We start from the raw sequence: 7,500 nt of genomic DNA, 5'->3' as shown, positions 1-7,500 counted from the left end.
AGTGATTACAAGATTTTATTTGCATTAGAAAGGGTCTATGAAGGTCAGAAGATTAATGGCAGGAATCTTTATTATTTTACTCCCCACATAAGTTTCTGAAGCTGTATCAATTCGCCAAATATTAACCAGAATGAATATGAAAACGCGGCATGTTACTGAACGGGTTAGATATATGGAAGTATTAAATAAACACCGGAATTTTGTTCTAAAGTATGTAGGACTGATAGACGAAATGACAACATGGCTAACTGTAACTGTGATAGGGGAACAATCATACGCAAGGATGAAAACTGAGTGAAAACGGAAATATAAGTAAAATAAAATGAAAATATCAACAGATAGATAAAATAAGAAGTAAATTAAGTGCAGTACAGACAGAAAGTAAAAATGAAAGAAAACTGAGAAAGGAAAGATAATTAAGTAATATAAAATCAAAATATTAAGATAGACAAATTAAGAAGTAAATTAAGACCAGTATATTAGTGAAAATTAACCGCGTCTATGATCCTAAGAAAGAGGAAAGCTTTAGTCTGATATAACCTTTGTCACTGTAAGACCAACGTTTCACTGGATATTAGACACTTTCCTAATAAATTGCTATAATGAGGTGACTATCGTAGGAAGTGACCCCCATCCCCCAATTACACACACACACACACACACACGGGCTAGCCTCACTCGGCCCCACTTTTCCCTGCCTGTGCCTGCCACAATATTTGAACCCTTTCAGTATTATGACGCGTTTCCATATTCTGCTTGCTATTTGGTGATTTTATACAGCTTCAGAAACTTGTGTGGGGATTAAAATAGCGAAGACTCAGGCCATTAATCTTCTGACCTCCATAGATTCTTCCTAATGTTAACAAAATGGCCTAATAAACAAATCTCAAGGGAAAAATGTGTCCCAGTACTGAAGGGGTTAAGATTGATTTGAAATGGGTAAAATGATAAATATACATGACATACACATATATTCTTTCTTTTTTAAGAGGGAATGTTAAGTGCGAGGCTAGCATTCTCAGTGGAGCCTGGTGTAGAGGCTAATTGCCATCTTCCTATGTTATCAAGAAAAACTCTTGCTTCTTACTTTTACATGATTAAAAAAGTTATGAAAGCTATATTATTTAGTGGATAAATGAAAATGTGAGTGCAAAGTGTGTGGGGAGAAAAGTTATCCTAATCACTACATGTTAACGAGGTAGTAGGATAGTTAATTAACGAGGCTAACAAAACAGGCTGTATTCTGTTAACATTACCCTCTGTACCACAAAGGCTAGTATTAACACCATGGCCACAGGATAAAGGACACTCAAAGGAAAATCTACTTATATAGATTAGTCCACAGAACATTTAGGTATGGGCACTGGGCAGGTACGATAATCCTTTAACACTGGGACACATTTTTATCTTGAGACTTGTGTACGATTAGACGATTTTATTTACATTAAGAAAGGTGTATCGAGGGCAGAAGATTAATGGCTAGTCTACATTATTTTAATCCCCCGTGAGTTTATGAAGCTGTGTAAAATCACTAAATAGTAAGCAGAATGAATAAGGAAACGCGTCATGGTATACTGAAGTGGTCAATGAGGCAGGCAAAGCAAGTCTGCAGCATAAGGTTCACAAAAGCTACCATTATAACATCATGGCAACATCATATAAGATAAAGAAAGATTAAAACATGGCTAACGAAGAAGCAGAGACGGGCGGAAGGAGGCGGAAGGTTCAAGGCAGCCAGGCAGGGAGGATCGAGGTGGAAGGGAGACAGACAGGGTGGAGTGGGGTGGAAAGAAGCCAGGCAGGAAGGGATAGGGGGAGTGTGTGGCGTGAGGATAACAAGCAGTTAGCCAGCCACTTGTTCCATGCCCTTGTCCGAAAGTATGGCAAGGAAATAAATCGAGAGCGCTATATAATTAATTTCCTACGAATCTCACATTTATCTCCGCGCTGAAATGCATCTAAGAGACCACAAAATTACTGTGACTTTATACTATGGTGCAGATTTGAGGGCGTGAGGTAGGAGTGTGTTAGTCAAAGGAAGAGAAGCACATTGAAAGGCAGCCGAAGTGATGTTAGACCAGCTGAAGTAATCCTCGGTCTTTTGTCTAAAGGCGGCGGGCGAGTGCGGTTCCTTGTGCGTGTGCGTGCGTGTGTGGCGTCGCGGTCAGTGTAGTGATAGTGTGCGTTAGTGTAATAGTTTCTCTTATTTCAAGCTTCTTCCTCGCGATGGATTAGGTAAGTTGTTCTTTAAACCTCATTACCACTGCAATAAAATACGCAATTACCTGAACCGTGACTCACTACCTCGTATACTTTATAAAATACTGGCTTTAACACGATACTAACTGTCTTTCCCCTCTTTACAGGTGAGTACCCATGTCACAGGTCACATCGTGGGACAGACACCGCTGGAGCAACCCTTCTGAACGAGTAAGTACAAGATTGCGGTTTCCTAGGCGGTAGGGATAGGGCGATAGGCTGTTAGGCTGACCATTCTTTTTCAGGCACTAATCATTCTCTTTCAGATATTAACGTTCTCTTTCAGATACGAACGTTCTCTTCAGATACTAACGTTCTCTTTCAGATATTAACGTTCTCTTCCAGGTACACGTTAATTATTTAGTCTTCCACAGTAATGCCCTTGTTAGCGACCTGTGGCGGCGTTCCTGGAGCCATGTGGCGGCGGTGGCGGTGGCAGGCGACCACGTGGTGTCATATGGTACGTGAATGGTAGTTTTGTACGGCTGTATACTGCTAATATTACCATAATGTACCGTTTATCATTTTTTACATTTTTTTATTTCAGGTATGCGTGGTTTTTTTTTTTTTTTTTCAGGGTTACGTGGTAGATGCATTCACTCGGGCTGTTGGCGTTTATTGGAAATGATTACAGAGGCTGGCTGGTAATAACGCTACTGAACTACAAGATGGATGGAAGCATGGATATCTCCCAGTGATGATAGAAAAGGTGAGGAAATGGTTCTATTTTTAAAGTAAAACGAGCGTCTTTTTTTTTGTGTGCGGGTTTTTTTTTTTTTTTTTTTGGCGGGGGTGGGGGATCTAACTAATCCTTCACTTCTCTTGCAGATAAAACTAATCTTTCTCTCCCTCTCTGCAGGTCATAATCTTTCTTTTCTCTTTCAGATCAAACTAATTCTCTCCCTCTCTTGCAGATCAAACTAATCTTAATCTTAGTCTCCCTCTCTTGCAGATTAAACTAATCTTAATTACTCTCCCTCTTGCAGATCAAACTAATCATATTTTTACCACTTCTCTCCTTTCCATTATCTTTCCTCTCCTCTTAACTCGTAAGTATGGCGTTACCAGGCAACAATGAGCAGCTCGCCACTGTGATACCCCCCCCTCGAGGGGATAATACTCGCTTCGGTGAGGGGGACCTGGAGACACACACACACACTTTCTATTCTCCATTATCTTTGACTCGATTGTTGTATATGTTCTTTCGTGTTTTTTTCCTATTTATCCTTTCCATCTTTCTATTCATATCTATCCCTACTTTCCCTTCCCATCTTTCTATTCATATTTCTATCGTCTCTTCCTATATTTATCTTTATACCTTCCATCTTCTCTTCACTCGTAATTCTATATATTTTCTCTATTCACATTTCTCATTAGTGTACTGAATCTAATATTACGTTCTTATTACATAACAGCAGCAACGGTGATGAATCTGGCTGTGGTGTGGATTGAGCGAGTGAAGTCAGTGAACAAGTTGGCAGCGGGCCGAGGAGGCAGAGCTGGTGTGAGGTTACGTGTGGATTGCGGATTGCGAAGGTGTATGAAGATTGTACTGTTCTTGTGCTATGAAATGGTTTTGTTACTGTAAAACCTATCTAAAGAACAAAATTGTCAGATTCCCTTGTGTACGTATGGATGGCATAGCGTGCGGGGGAGGCAGCGCTGCGAGATGAGGCTAGCGAAGATGTATGAAGATTGTACTGTTCTTGTGCTATGAAATACCAGCGGTTTTTTTTTTCCAACACTTTGTTTTCCCTTGGCCAGTGCCCTTGTAATGTAAAAAAAAAAAAAAAAAAAAAACATATCTAAAGAATAAAAATGTAAGATTCCCGTGTGTATGTTTCCGGAGTGTACGTATGGTTGGTATCAGTAATTTTTTTTTATTACACTGGATGGTATAGCGGGCGAGGGAGGCAGCGCTGCATGGTGTGAGGCTAGCTAAGATCTAGGAATCGTACTGTACTTGTGCTATGAAATGGTTTTTGTTACTGTAAAGCGTATCTAAAAACTGATTCCCGTGTGTATATAAGTTTACGGTTTATGTGAATGTATGGTTGGTATAGATAGTTTGGTGAGGGCGATGTGAGTACTAACTAACTGGGGATAATGACAAGACGGCGATGGTGAGGCGCTGACGGTGGTTCAATGGTACTGTTCATACTACAGAGGGAATAATGTATCAAGGTTTAGTTTCTAGGGCACACGAGAAAATAACAGGTCTTCAGCCAAGTTATTTAGTAGGTAAAAGCATTAAATTGACAGCGGAATTCTAAGGTATGGAGGGCTGATAGACGAAATGACAACACGGCTGACTGCAACCATGATGGGAAAACCTGCAGAAACAAGGATGAAAACCAGACTACGGAAAGGTAAGTAAAATATATAAACAGATGGGTAAAGTAAGAGCAGGTGAGTAGGAAGGAGAAACTGCAACTGTAAGCTGGAAAACTAAGACAAGGATGAAAAATGACAGCCAACGGAAGGATACATAAAAAGGCTGAAAATACTACAGATGGGTAAAATTTGACTGAGAAATGGAGTAGTGTTGAAAAAAAAAATGAATAAACACTGAAATCAGCCTTTGTAATCAACAGAACTTTAAAATGGTACAAAACTTGATGCATTAAGACAATAGATATAGTTGAAAGTACAGTGAAGATTGTATTGTTTGGTTCTAGTTAATTTAGCGTGTGCGTGTGTCCTTTATCAAGACAACTGTGGTCATCTTCAGTGAGATCCTTGCAGCCTTTGATTAACAACACAAATTCTTAGCATGCAAAAGGACAAGAACACGGGGAGCAGACTGTAATCATGACAAGCAGCAACAAACTACTTGTTTCCGGAAGTTTGATATGTATTGCGTAGCTTTTTTTTTTCAGTAATCTTCATTCTATCTGACGTAAGTATTAACCTCGGCAGAACTGGTAAGCTTACTATCTCCATATCCAGAAAAACGTCTCCTTAGCAAGTTAGCAGCGGCGGCGTCTTTGCCTCTCGTGTTTCCCTGACGACCCACTGCCCCACCTGCCTGCCATTCATAACACATTGGGATTACTCACCACCACCACCACCACACAGACATAACGATAGATGAGAAAAACCACACCAACACACCATAATACGCTGAAATTACCACCACCACACACACACGTTGACTCGCCCGTACTCAAATCTCTAGCCACGATAGTTTTCCAAGGCCACAGACAACTAGCCGGGTTTTCAAGACAGTTTCTACTTTTAATGAACTAGAAATCTAGCCAATTTATCATCAGAACCATAAAAACACTTAAAAATACGAATATCAACTGGAGCCTTTGGTAAGCAGTGACGCGCCTTGCTTAGTGCTCACCACGAAAAGTTTCCAAGACCAGAAAGACAACTAGCAGGTTTTCAAGTTACTCCTTTTAACGAACAACAAACCTTGCCAATATATCACCAGAACCATAAAAATAATCTTAAAGGGCAGAAGTATCTTAGGAAAGTAGTGATGGTGAGAAGAAAGTGAATACCAGCCAGACAGCGAGCCAAGAGATAAGCCACACCACACCATTTCTTCCTCGCTGCCTCGACGTCCCTCTCACCTTCTCATGTCTACTACTGCTGGACGTCCACGTGCCTGCTTGGCCTCACAGCAGAAAAACAAGCGTGTTTCTCCTCTGTGGTGAGCATGCTTGGGCTGAGAGCAGGGAAAGGGAGTAGAGCGAGATAAGCCTGTCTGTCAGTCTATTTTCTCTCGCACCATTGTTCACCTGCCGCCAAAATCTCGGACCTCCGCTTGCTTTTCTTACGCCACTCCACACGTTTTTTTTTTTTTATATATTTTCTTCTCTACCAACTTCATTTTTTCTCATGTTTTCATAATAAATAAAAAATAATCGTTAATTCATTTACTCCAAAGTGAATGAAGCAAGAACGGCACTGCACTGAAATGGCGGGTAGCTTGAATTCAAATCTCTAGTCATGTTACCACCAAGCTGTCTTCTCACTACACGCTGACACAGGATACCAAATAATAACTCCTCCCAAATCACATACTGCGCTTTTTATTATCATACTCCTATATAAGAGAGCCACTGGCAGAAGCTATATAGGCAAACAAGTCTTAAAAAAAAAAAGTTCAATGAAGTGCCAAACATCAGGAATTATTTGAACATAAGATTAAGAAGTGTTTTGTAATGAACGTAAAGTACCACCACTCCAGAACCTTCCAGCCAGTAGTAGTAGTAGTAGTAGTAGTAGTAGTAGTAGTAAAAGAAGACGAAGAAGAAGAAGGGAAGAAGTGATAGTGATAGTACGAGTAGTGGTGATAGTGATAATGATAGTGATAGTAGTAGTAGTAGTACCAGCCTAACTACTGAGTCTATTCCAGTCATCCACCACTATCTGAAAACCTATATTCCTTCCTGTCTCTTTTTACAAACTTTATGAAGCAAGGCGGCAGAATATACTAAACAATTAACTCCTTCAATAACATGACACGTTTCTATATAAATTCTGGTGACTATTTGGTGATTTTATACAGCTTTAGAAACTTATGTGAGATTCAAATAGTGAAGACAGGTCATTAATCTTCTGCCCTCCATAGACCCTTAATAATGTCAATAAAACCATCTAATCAACACACCAAACTCATGATAAAACTGTGTTCCAGTACTGAAGTAGGTTAATAAAAGGCTTTCCAATAAATTCCACACATTCCTAGCTATTTAGTCCAATATCTCCCTGCCTGGTGCTGTATTTCTCCCTGCTGGTGACTTGAACTCTTTCAGGAGGGAGGTTTCAACACACCTATCAACTTGAAACAACAAGAGATGCAACACCATTATCTCTCTCCTTATTTGTCTTGCTTACACCACCTTCCACCTCCTCTCTCCCTCTCCCTCCCCTGAATTGGTGAGATGTATTTTTATTTTTTATTTTGTTTTGGTGAAGACGTGATTGTGTGTTGTGACTGTGAGAGGGAAAAATCATTAGAGTTTGTGACTTTTTATCATCCTCCTCGTTCTCTTTCTCAATTTCTGCCACTGCAAGATTTGTTTGAAAAAGTTGTTGTTGTTGTGTGTGTGTGTGTGTGTGTGTGTGTGTGTGTGTGTGTGTGTGTGTTCATCTTATGCAAACTAGAATCCTCCTCCTCCTCCTCCTCCATCAGTCAATAGATAAACTTTTTTTTTCTCTCGTTTCCTTTCATACATCTCTCTCTCTCTCTCTCTCTCTCTCTCTCTCTCTCTCTCTCTCTGCCAC

At 40.1% G+C, this 7,500-nt stretch overlaps 1 long non-coding RNA gene across 1 annotated transcript; it reads left to right on the top strand.

Moving 5' to 3' along the window:
- The first annotated feature begins 2,091 nt into the window (after positions 1–2,091).
- LOC123509297 lies at positions 2,092–3,785 on the top strand. Its single transcript, XR_006676174.1, has 4 exons — positions 2,092–2,235; positions 2,367–2,719; positions 2,837–2,968; positions 3,675–3,785. It is a non-coding gene; the product is annotated as an uncharacterized LOC123509297 (long non-coding RNA).
- The last annotated feature ends 3,715 nt before the right edge of the window (positions 3,786–7,500 follow it).

This window comes from Portunus trituberculatus, chromosome 26, assembly GCF_017591435.1.
Source record: "Portunus trituberculatus isolate SZX2019 chromosome 26, ASM1759143v1, whole genome shotgun sequence".
Taxonomy (NCBI): Eukaryota; Metazoa; Arthropoda; class Malacostraca; order Decapoda; family Portunidae; genus Portunus; species Portunus trituberculatus.
The sequence above is the reverse complement of the archived record's forward strand: the minus strand, read 5'-3'. Positions and strand labels throughout refer to the sequence as shown.